Source organism: Bos javanicus, chromosome 1, assembly GCF_032452875.1.
Source record: "Bos javanicus breed banteng chromosome 1, ARS-OSU_banteng_1.0, whole genome shotgun sequence".
In the NCBI taxonomy this organism is placed as follows: Eukaryota; Metazoa; Chordata; class Mammalia; order Artiodactyla; family Bovidae; genus Bos; species Bos javanicus.
The window spans coordinates 55,796,251-55,805,544 of NC_083868.1; positions in this window are offsets into that span (position 1 = coordinate 55,796,251).

The window sequence follows — 9,294 nt, forward strand, 5'->3', positions numbered from 1 at the left end:
GCAGTCAAAAAAGAAGACTTTTCTCTAGTAACAAGGCAGACAGGGCAACTCCAAAAGCACTTTGCAGTGAAATTTGAAAGCAAATGAATTAGGTCAGGCTTTGTCAATGGCAAGAGTATCATAATATAAAAATCTGAGCACTCGTTAATTTTTATGGTAGCAATATTGACTTTAAATACTAACTACCTCCTTATTTGCAAAGTCATATCATTCTGCTGTTAGGAGCCAAAGACTAAGAAAATTCACAAGCTACCACCAACATCCAGTTTTATTTGTTCAATACCAAATCCTCCCAATCAAGTTTATAAACCAGGAAACCTTTCACAATAGATAAGATAAGAATACAATTTAATCATTCTTTTCCTTTCACAAAAGAACAACCGACAAGGCTGCTGTTCAGTTTATACAACAAGTACTATGGCCTTCAAATTTCTCACTGCCTTCTGGTTATCAAGAAAGTTAATTATTATCAAACCCTCAGCTCTCAAAAGGAAGCCCAAAGTCACCTTGCTCCAGAGCCCTTGCCAGGTAAATAATGTAGGTGAAAACTGAAGTTTCATTATGAGCCAAATTCTTGGTGCTCTAGAATAACACAGGTAAATTTTAGGAAACCAAATAAAATTGTTTCAGAAAAGTTGCTACATGGGACTGGGAGTACAGGGGATGGAGGTGTGAGAGAGTGAATTACTTAAGAACAAAGAAGATAGATTGCTCTGAATAGATGATCAACTATTTCTAAGGCCAAATAATAGAGCTTGAGTAATGTGTTTAAAGCATTGCTTAATGAAAGAGCTAATCTAATAAGGTCAATTGCTCTTTTAATATGCCTAGAATCTCAAGTATTTAAAGGAGAAATCCCCATAAGAGGTCTGAATGCTTTGGAATTCATGTCTGCAGAATCCCTTCTGTACTCAGAACCACTCTGGAACATAGAAAAAGGCTACAGTCCATATATCTACCTATGCAGAGAGATGCAGAGGGAAAGAAATTAGAGGTGAAAAGATGTGACAAAGAATGAATTTCAAAGAAAAGCCAGTAGTCAGAATATTATCTGGTTTAAAGAAGTATTTGAAGAGTTCAAATTCTTGTTTGCACGGGATTCTGAAAAACTGGATTTTTTCCCCTGAAGCCAAATGATGAGTGAATTGTATTTTCACTCAAATCAAAGTAAAAATAATCATCAGTTCAGTTCAGTTCAGTCTAGTCGCTCAGTCCTGTCTGACTCTTTGCGACCCCATGAATCGCAGCACACCAGGCCTCCCTGTCCATCACCAACTCCCGGAGTTCACTCAGACTCACGTCCATCGAGTCAGTGATGCCATCCAGCCATCTCATCCTCTGTCGTCCACTTCTCCTCCTGCGCCCAATCCCTCCCAGCATCAGAGTCTTTTCCAATGAGTCAACTCTTTGCATGAGGTGGCCAAAGTACTGGAGTTTCAGCTTTAGCATCATTCCTTCCAAAGAACACCCAGGACTGATCTCCTTTAGAATGGACAGGTTGGATCTCCTTGCAGTCCAAGGGACTCTCAAGAGTCTTCTCCAACACCACAGTTCAAAAGTATCAATTCTTCGGTGCTCAGCCTTCTTCACAGTCCAACTCTCACATCCATACATGACCACAGGAAAAACTATAGCCTTAACTAGATGAACCTTTGTTGGCAAAGTAATGTCTCTGCTTTTGAATATGCTATCTAGGTTGGTCATAACTTTCCTTCCAAGGAGTAAGCGTCTTTTAATTTCATGGCTGCAGTCACCATCTGCAGTGATTTTGGGGCCCCCAAAAATAAAGTCTGACACTGTTTCCACTGTTTCCCCATCTATTTCCTATGAAGTGATGGGACCAGACGCCATGATCTTAGTTTTCTGAATGTTGAGTTTTAAGCCAACTTTTTCACTCTCCTCTTTCACTTTCATCAAGAGGCTTTTGAGTTCCTCTTCACTTTCTGCCATAAGGGTGGTGTCATCTGTATACCTGAGGTTATTGACATTTCTCCTGGCAATCTTGATTCCAGCTTGTGCTTCTTCCAGTCCAGCGTTTCTCATGATGTACTCTGCATAGAATTTAAATAAGCAGGGTGACAATATACAGCCTTGATGAACTCCTTTTCCTATTTGGAACGAGTCTGTTGTTCCATGTCCAGTTCTAACTGTTGCTTCCTGACCTGCATAGAGGTTTCTCAAGAGGCAGGTCAGGTGGTCTGGTATTCCCATCTCTTGAAGAATTTTCCACAGTTTATTGTGTTCCACAGTCAAAGGCATTGTCATAGTCAATAAAGCAAAAATAGATGTTTTTCTGGAACTCTCTTGCTTTTTCCATGATCCAGCAGATTTTGGCAATTTGATCTCTGGTTCATCTGCCTTTTCTAAAACCAGCTTGAACAACTGGTAGTTCATGGTTCATGTACTGCTGAAGCCTGGCTTGGAGAATTTTGAGCATTACTTCACTAGCATGTGAGATGAGTACAATTGTGCAGTAGTTTGAGCATTCTTTGGCATTGCCTTTCTTTGGGATTGGAATGAAAACTAACCTTTTCCAGTCCTGTGGCCACTGCTGAGTTTTCCAAATTTGCTGGCATATTAAGTGTAGCACTTTCACAGCAACATCTTTCAGGATTTGAAATAGCTCAACTGGAATTCCATCACTTCCACTAGCTTTGTTTGTAGTGATGCTTTCTAAGGCCCACTGGACCTCACATTCCAGGATGTCTGGCTCTAGGTGAGTGATCATACCATCGTGATTATCTTGTTCATGAAGATCTTTTTTATACAGTTCTGTGTATTCTTGCCACCTCTTCTTAATATCTCCTGCTTCGGTCAGGTCCATACCATTTCTGTCCTTTATCGACTCCATCTTTGCATGAAATGTTTCCTTGCTATCTCTAATTTTCTTGAAGAGATCTCTAGTCTTCCACATTCTGTTGTTTTCCTCTATTTCTTTGCATTGATCACTGAGGAAGGCTTTCTTATCTCTCCTTGCTGTTCTTTGGAACTGTGCATTCAGATGCTTATATCTTTCCTTTTCTCCTTTGCTTTTCACTTCTCTTCTTTTCACGGCTATTTGTAAGGCCTAACCAGACAGCCATTTTGATTTTTTGCATTTCTTTTCCATGGGGATGGTCTTGATCCCTGTCTCCTGTACAATGTCACCAACCTCAGTCCATAGCTCATCAGGCACTCTATCTATCAGATCTAGGCCCTTAAATCTATTTCTCACTTCCACTGTATAATCATAAGGGATTTGATTTAGGTCATACCTGAGTGGTCTAGTAGTTTTCCCTACTTTCTTCAATTTCAGTCTGAAGTTGGCAATAAGGATCTCATGATAGGAGCCACAGTCAGCTCCCGGTCTTGTTTTTGATAACTGTATAGAGCTTCTCCATCTTTGGCTGCAAAGAATATAATCAATCTGATTTTGGTGTTGACCATCTGGTGATGTCCATGTGTAGAGTCTTCTCTTGTGTTGTTGGAAGAGGGTGTTTGCTATGATCAGTGCGTTCTCTTCGCAAAACCTATTAGCCTTTGCCCTGCTTCATTCCGTATTCCAAGGCCAAATTTGCCTGCTACCCCAGGTGTTTCTTGACTTCCTACTTTTGCATTCCAGTCTCCTATAATGAAAAGGACATCTTTTTTTGGTGTTAGTTCTAAAAGGTCTTGTAGGTCTTTACAGAACCATTCGACTTCAGCTTCTTCAGTGATATTGGTTGGGGCACAGTCTTGGATTACTGTGATATTGAATGGTTTGCCTTGGAAACGAATAGAGATCATTCTGTCGTTTTTGAGATTGCATACAAGTACTGCATTTCAGACTCTTTTGTTGACCAGGATGGCTACTCCATTTCTTCTGAGGGATTCTTTTCTGCAGTAGTAGATATAACGGTCATCTGAGTTAAATTCACCCATTCTAGTCCATTTTAGTTCACTGATTCCTAGAATGTCGATGTTCACTCTTGCCATCTCCTGTTTGACCACTTCCAATTTGCCTTGATTCATGGACCTGACATTCCAGGTTCCTATGCAATATTGCTCATTGCAGTATCGGACCTTGCATCCATCACCAGTCACATCCACAACTGGGTATTGTTTTTGCTTTGGCTCCATCCCTTCATTCTTTCTGGAGTTATTTCTCCACTGATCTCCAGTAGCATATTGGGCACCTACTGACCTGGGGAGTTCCTCTTTCAGTATCCTATCATTTTGCCTTTTCATACTGTTCATGGGGTTCTCAAGGCAAGAATACTGAAGTGGTTTGCCATTCCCTTCTCCAGTGGACCACATTCCGTCTGACCTCTCCACCATGATATCCTCACAAATTATTCTCTTGGCTTTGAACATATGGAATTATGTGGATTTAATAGACTGTAAGAGAATTCTAATTTATAAACCCAGTTTGTTCACATGAATTAGGAAAAACAGTAATAACTTATGCAGGAATATTTTTGAACATAGTTGAGCCAAAGAAGAAACAATTTTGTAGTGAGGTTGATAGCATATGTGAACATTTGACTAGGAAGTACTGACTCCATAAATCAATACTCAAAAAAACCCAAAAAAACACTTTAATTAATGAATTAAGCATCATATCATATTATATCATGCTACTGTCCATAGAGTCACAAAAAGTCAGACATGACTGAAGCAACTTAGTACACATGCACATATAGGAATAGTACACAAAATAACATCACATATAGTTTACAATTCCAAAAGCATGATTCCTAAATGATTATTATCTGGCAAAAAGAGCTGGCGTCAACTGGGTTTGTACAAGGTCAATTGCCTGAATAACACGGAAAGAGTATATATATATCATATACCACACTTCCAGAGAAAAAAGCAATGCTTCTGTCAAATGGGCAACTTTACAATTACCTCCTTTTGCAACAGTGATTACATTTGGGCTTTACATGATGGGTGCAATGAAGCTGGAATTTACTGCCTGAATAATAGATCAAAGCAAATCAGAAAGTAATTAGTTGATAGAGCAAAGGGCTGGTTATCTGAATGACTTGGTTTATGAAACAGAAAGGAACACGAAACCTTTGACTTAAAGCTTTCGAAATAAAACAAGAGGAAAAACTATATGCAAGAGCAGTTTATCAGTAGGGAGGAAATCAACTACATCTATTCTTTTCTCTCGCAAATTAGGTCCCTTTCTTCATTTGTACTTCCTAATCTGAGAAACCATTTCCCTTCACTGAATATGTTTCTCAGGAGGCTGCATATTCATTTTCTGGATATTAGATACCCTATTTACCACAGCCTGTAGCCTGGAGACATTTGCTCTGCAGGGCTTTTCCACTTCCCTTTCAACACAGAGTTTTATAGTAAAAATGACTGATAAAGGGAGTGAGTGACAGACCCCTGTTGCGCAGCCAGTGATCACTACACATTTTGATTTTATATTATTATTATTTAGCATATTAAGTGCCCACTCTCTCATCATCATGGGTGACTACTCAGGGGGTAACAGAGCACTCAGCTTTGGGAGGACAGGGTTTAATATTAGGTTGAAAATGGTTAACAACAGGCTGAAGGCCTAACAAAAACACATTTAGAAAGTCAACCAGAGGGATTTTTATTTTAATGAAAAAGAATAATGAAAAGCCCTCTGTAGGCAGAGCAAATTTGACAAGGTTATTTAAACATATATGTAGGCTTTAATGTTTCAAAAGAGTCTTTTTTATTTTAAATAATGGGATTTAATCTAATTTGTGGGTTTGGGCCTGAGTCGCAGAGTGGTTGTAAGATAGTTTTAGAAAGCAAGACTCTTTTGCCTAAAGTAAGAGTTTAGAATAGATTTTAGGATGTTTGAGCTGAATGAGGACTTAGAGATGATCTAATTTGATCTCTTCACTCATTGGACAAGACACAGCAGTCCAAAAGTGTGAAATAAGTTCCCCAAGGCCAAGTCATCAGTAATACAACTGTAGTGAGAGTGACCATATGATGAGCCCTTACACAGCTCATGTTCGTTAGTAACCTTATTCTCACTGTCTGTAATCCTCATAATAGTCTGTGAGCAGGTATTATTATAAGCTGGAATCAAGATCCCCGGGAGAAATGTCAACAACCTTAAATATGCAGATGATACCACTCTAATGGCAGAAAGTGAAAATGAACTAAATAGTCTCTTAATGAAGGTGATAGAGGAGAGTGAAAAAGCTGGCTTAAAACTCAACTTTCAAAAAACTAAGATCCAGTCCCATCACCTCATGGAAAATAGATGGGGGAAAAAGTAGACATAATGACAGCTTTATTTTCTTGGTTTCCAAAGTGACTGTGGACGTTGACTGCAACCACGAAATTAAAAGACACTTGCTCCTTGGAAGAAAAGCTATGAAAAACCTAAACAGCATATTAAAAAGCAGAGATAATCACTTTTCCAACAAAGTTCTGCATAGTCAAAGGTATGGTTTTTCCAGTAGTCATGTACAGATGTGAGAGATAGACCGTAAAGAATGCTGAGCACTGAAGAACTGATGCTTTTGAACTATGGTGTTGAGAGTCTCTTGAACTGCAAGGAGATCAAACCAGTCAGTCCTAAAGGAAATCAACCCTGAATATTCATTGGAAGGAATGATGCTGGAGCTGAAGTGCCTGCACTTTGGCCACCTGATGCAAAGGGCTAACTCATTGGAAAAGATCTTGATACTGGGAAAGATTTAGGACAGAAGGAGAAGGAGTAAGCAGAGAATGAGATGGTTGGATGGTATCATGGACTCAATCGACATGAATTTGAGCAAACTCCAGGAAACAGTGAAAGACAGGGAAGCCTGGCATGCTACAGTCCATGGGGTGGCAAAAAGTTGGACATGAATAAGTGTTACTTGACTGAACAGGTATTATTACTGCCAGTCTGTAGACAAAAAACCAGAAACTCAGAGGAATTACCTAATTTACCAAAGGTCTCACAGTTAGAAAAAGGTGCTTGCGTGTGTGCTCAGTCTTGTTCGACTCTTTGCAACCATATGGCCTGTAGCCTGCCAGGCTCCTCTGTCCATGGGATTTTTCAAGCAATACCATTTGGATGCCATTTCCTACTCCAAGGGATCTTCCTGACCCAAGGATTGAACCCTTGTCTCCTAAGTCCCCTGCATTGGCATGTGGATTCTTTACCACTGAGCCACCTGGGAAAAGGTGACACATACATTTAACCTGTACAGTCCTAAGAATCCATTAACCACTCACTGTAACGGAAGGCAGAGCTCTCTGATGTTTTCCACAAGAACTTCAGCCTCCAAGACACTGCGGTTTTGCAGATCCAGCCAGGCTCTGTCTACTAAAACCATCACTTGTCCTATTTCTTAGTTACTGATGCTGTAATTCAGACATCCCTGACTTGATATCTTGAACCTGCCCTTGTTTCCACTTCATCCTTAACTCCTCCAGATGTTAGATTCTATTCCCTTTGAATCCTGCCTGGGATGACCCTCATTCCTTCCCTCCTCCAGGCGGGGCTCTTGAGACCTCAGCTCAAGCCAATGCTCCTGATCTAGAATCAACTGAGAGGCAGGTCAGATGGAAATAAAAATCTACCGAATTCCAAATACAGGTATAACAGAAAGTGAGACAGAGGCCTAAGCCATGTTAGGCAGGGTCAGGGCTCCAGCTGGGACATACCTGATAAGTAATTGGAGAATTAAGGAAAGGGGCCAAGGCTAGTTTTTCAGACAGTTATCAAAGAAAAGAAAGAAAAGGGAGACACATATGCAAAGAAGGAAGAGGGGAAAAGGGAGGCTCTGGGACAAATCTGGAAGCCCAATGATTCAACTATAGCTGTGCCACCAAATCATAGGCTTGGTCTTTAGTCTGAATAAAGTTCATCTCTTTTGTTACCAGCTACCTTCTCATTTCTTGAAGAAACTGAACAAGTCACACCAGAGTTACCATGATCTCTGGGCCCCTTTCCTGATCAACTTGGTTGCATCCATCATGGGCCAGGTCAGTTTGGTCATCGTACTGAGCTACTGAAAGGTCTTTAGCTCCTGTGGTGTTATGCTTAAAGCTCTCCAGAGTCCCTACTTAGGTTCTTCTGTTTTATTGCAATATTAGGTTTAGTATCATCTATCTCATTACTTGAAAAATCACCAGGACATCAGGTAGCATGTCAGGTATAGACCGCCTGGTCCAGTGTGGATTCAAACTGATCTGGCTACTTCATCTGGAGAGCCACAGTGATTGCCTCACCTGTCTGCAGGTGAGACCTGTTGCAGATGGTCAGCACTGATAGGACCAACCTGTCTACCTTACCCCATACGAATGCCACCTTGGTGGGAGAATCGTGGTTTTTTAATTTTCCTCCATTATACTCTGAACCCACCTTTGACAACCACTATTAGCTTAGAAAAGCCTCTTAACCTCTTTCAACCTCAGTTTTGTTATCTCTTAAGCCTTATATACCCCAAAAGTTTTGTATGAAGAATGGATGAATATTTCTTTACAGCTTGTGGCTCCAACTCTGAAGTTCCCTTTGCTAGTGTATTAGTCGGGTTCTATAGAGAAACAGACCAATAGGTTGTGTGTATATTTGAGTGTGGATAGATGATGGATAGAAGGATAGATCGGGAGATAGACTCATCATAAGGAACTGGCTCCTTATGGCAAGCAAGCCCCATGATCTGCAGAGTGAGTCAGCAAGCTGAGACACAGGAGCACTGATGGTAGAGTTCTGGTCTGAAGGCAGGCAGAACTCGAGACCTAGGAAGAGACGATGTTTCAATTAAAGTCTGAAGGTAAGAAAAAGGCTGATGTTCCAGTTTGAATGCAGTCAGCCAGAAAGAATTTTCACTTACTCAGGACGGTCAGCCTTTTTACTCTATTTAAATTTTCAACTGATAGGATAAAGCTCACCTGCAGTAGGGAAGGCAATCTGCTTTACTCAGCCTATCTAGTTAAGTGTTGATCTGACATAAAGACATACAGAAACACCCAGAATGATGTTTGACTCAGTATGTGGGTACCCTGTGGCCCAGTCAAGCTGACATGTAAAATTACTCTTCACATCTGGCAAACGTAAATATGCCAAACCTGAGCCAACTTCAGCCAGAAGATACATGGGGAAAGTTCATGTATGTATTTCCAATTTTTATGAGAAATTTTCATCTCAGGTAGTTCACATTTTGTTATTCAAACTTACAATCAATGTGCCTGAAAATCACCATTAATATGGCATAAATCATTAAAAATATGGGAACTTACAAAGGAAATTTAAGAAACCATAGCATAATAAAATTAATTTTCATTCTTAGGTAAGTTGATTGAGAATTTAATTAAGGGCAAACCAGTATGCCTATA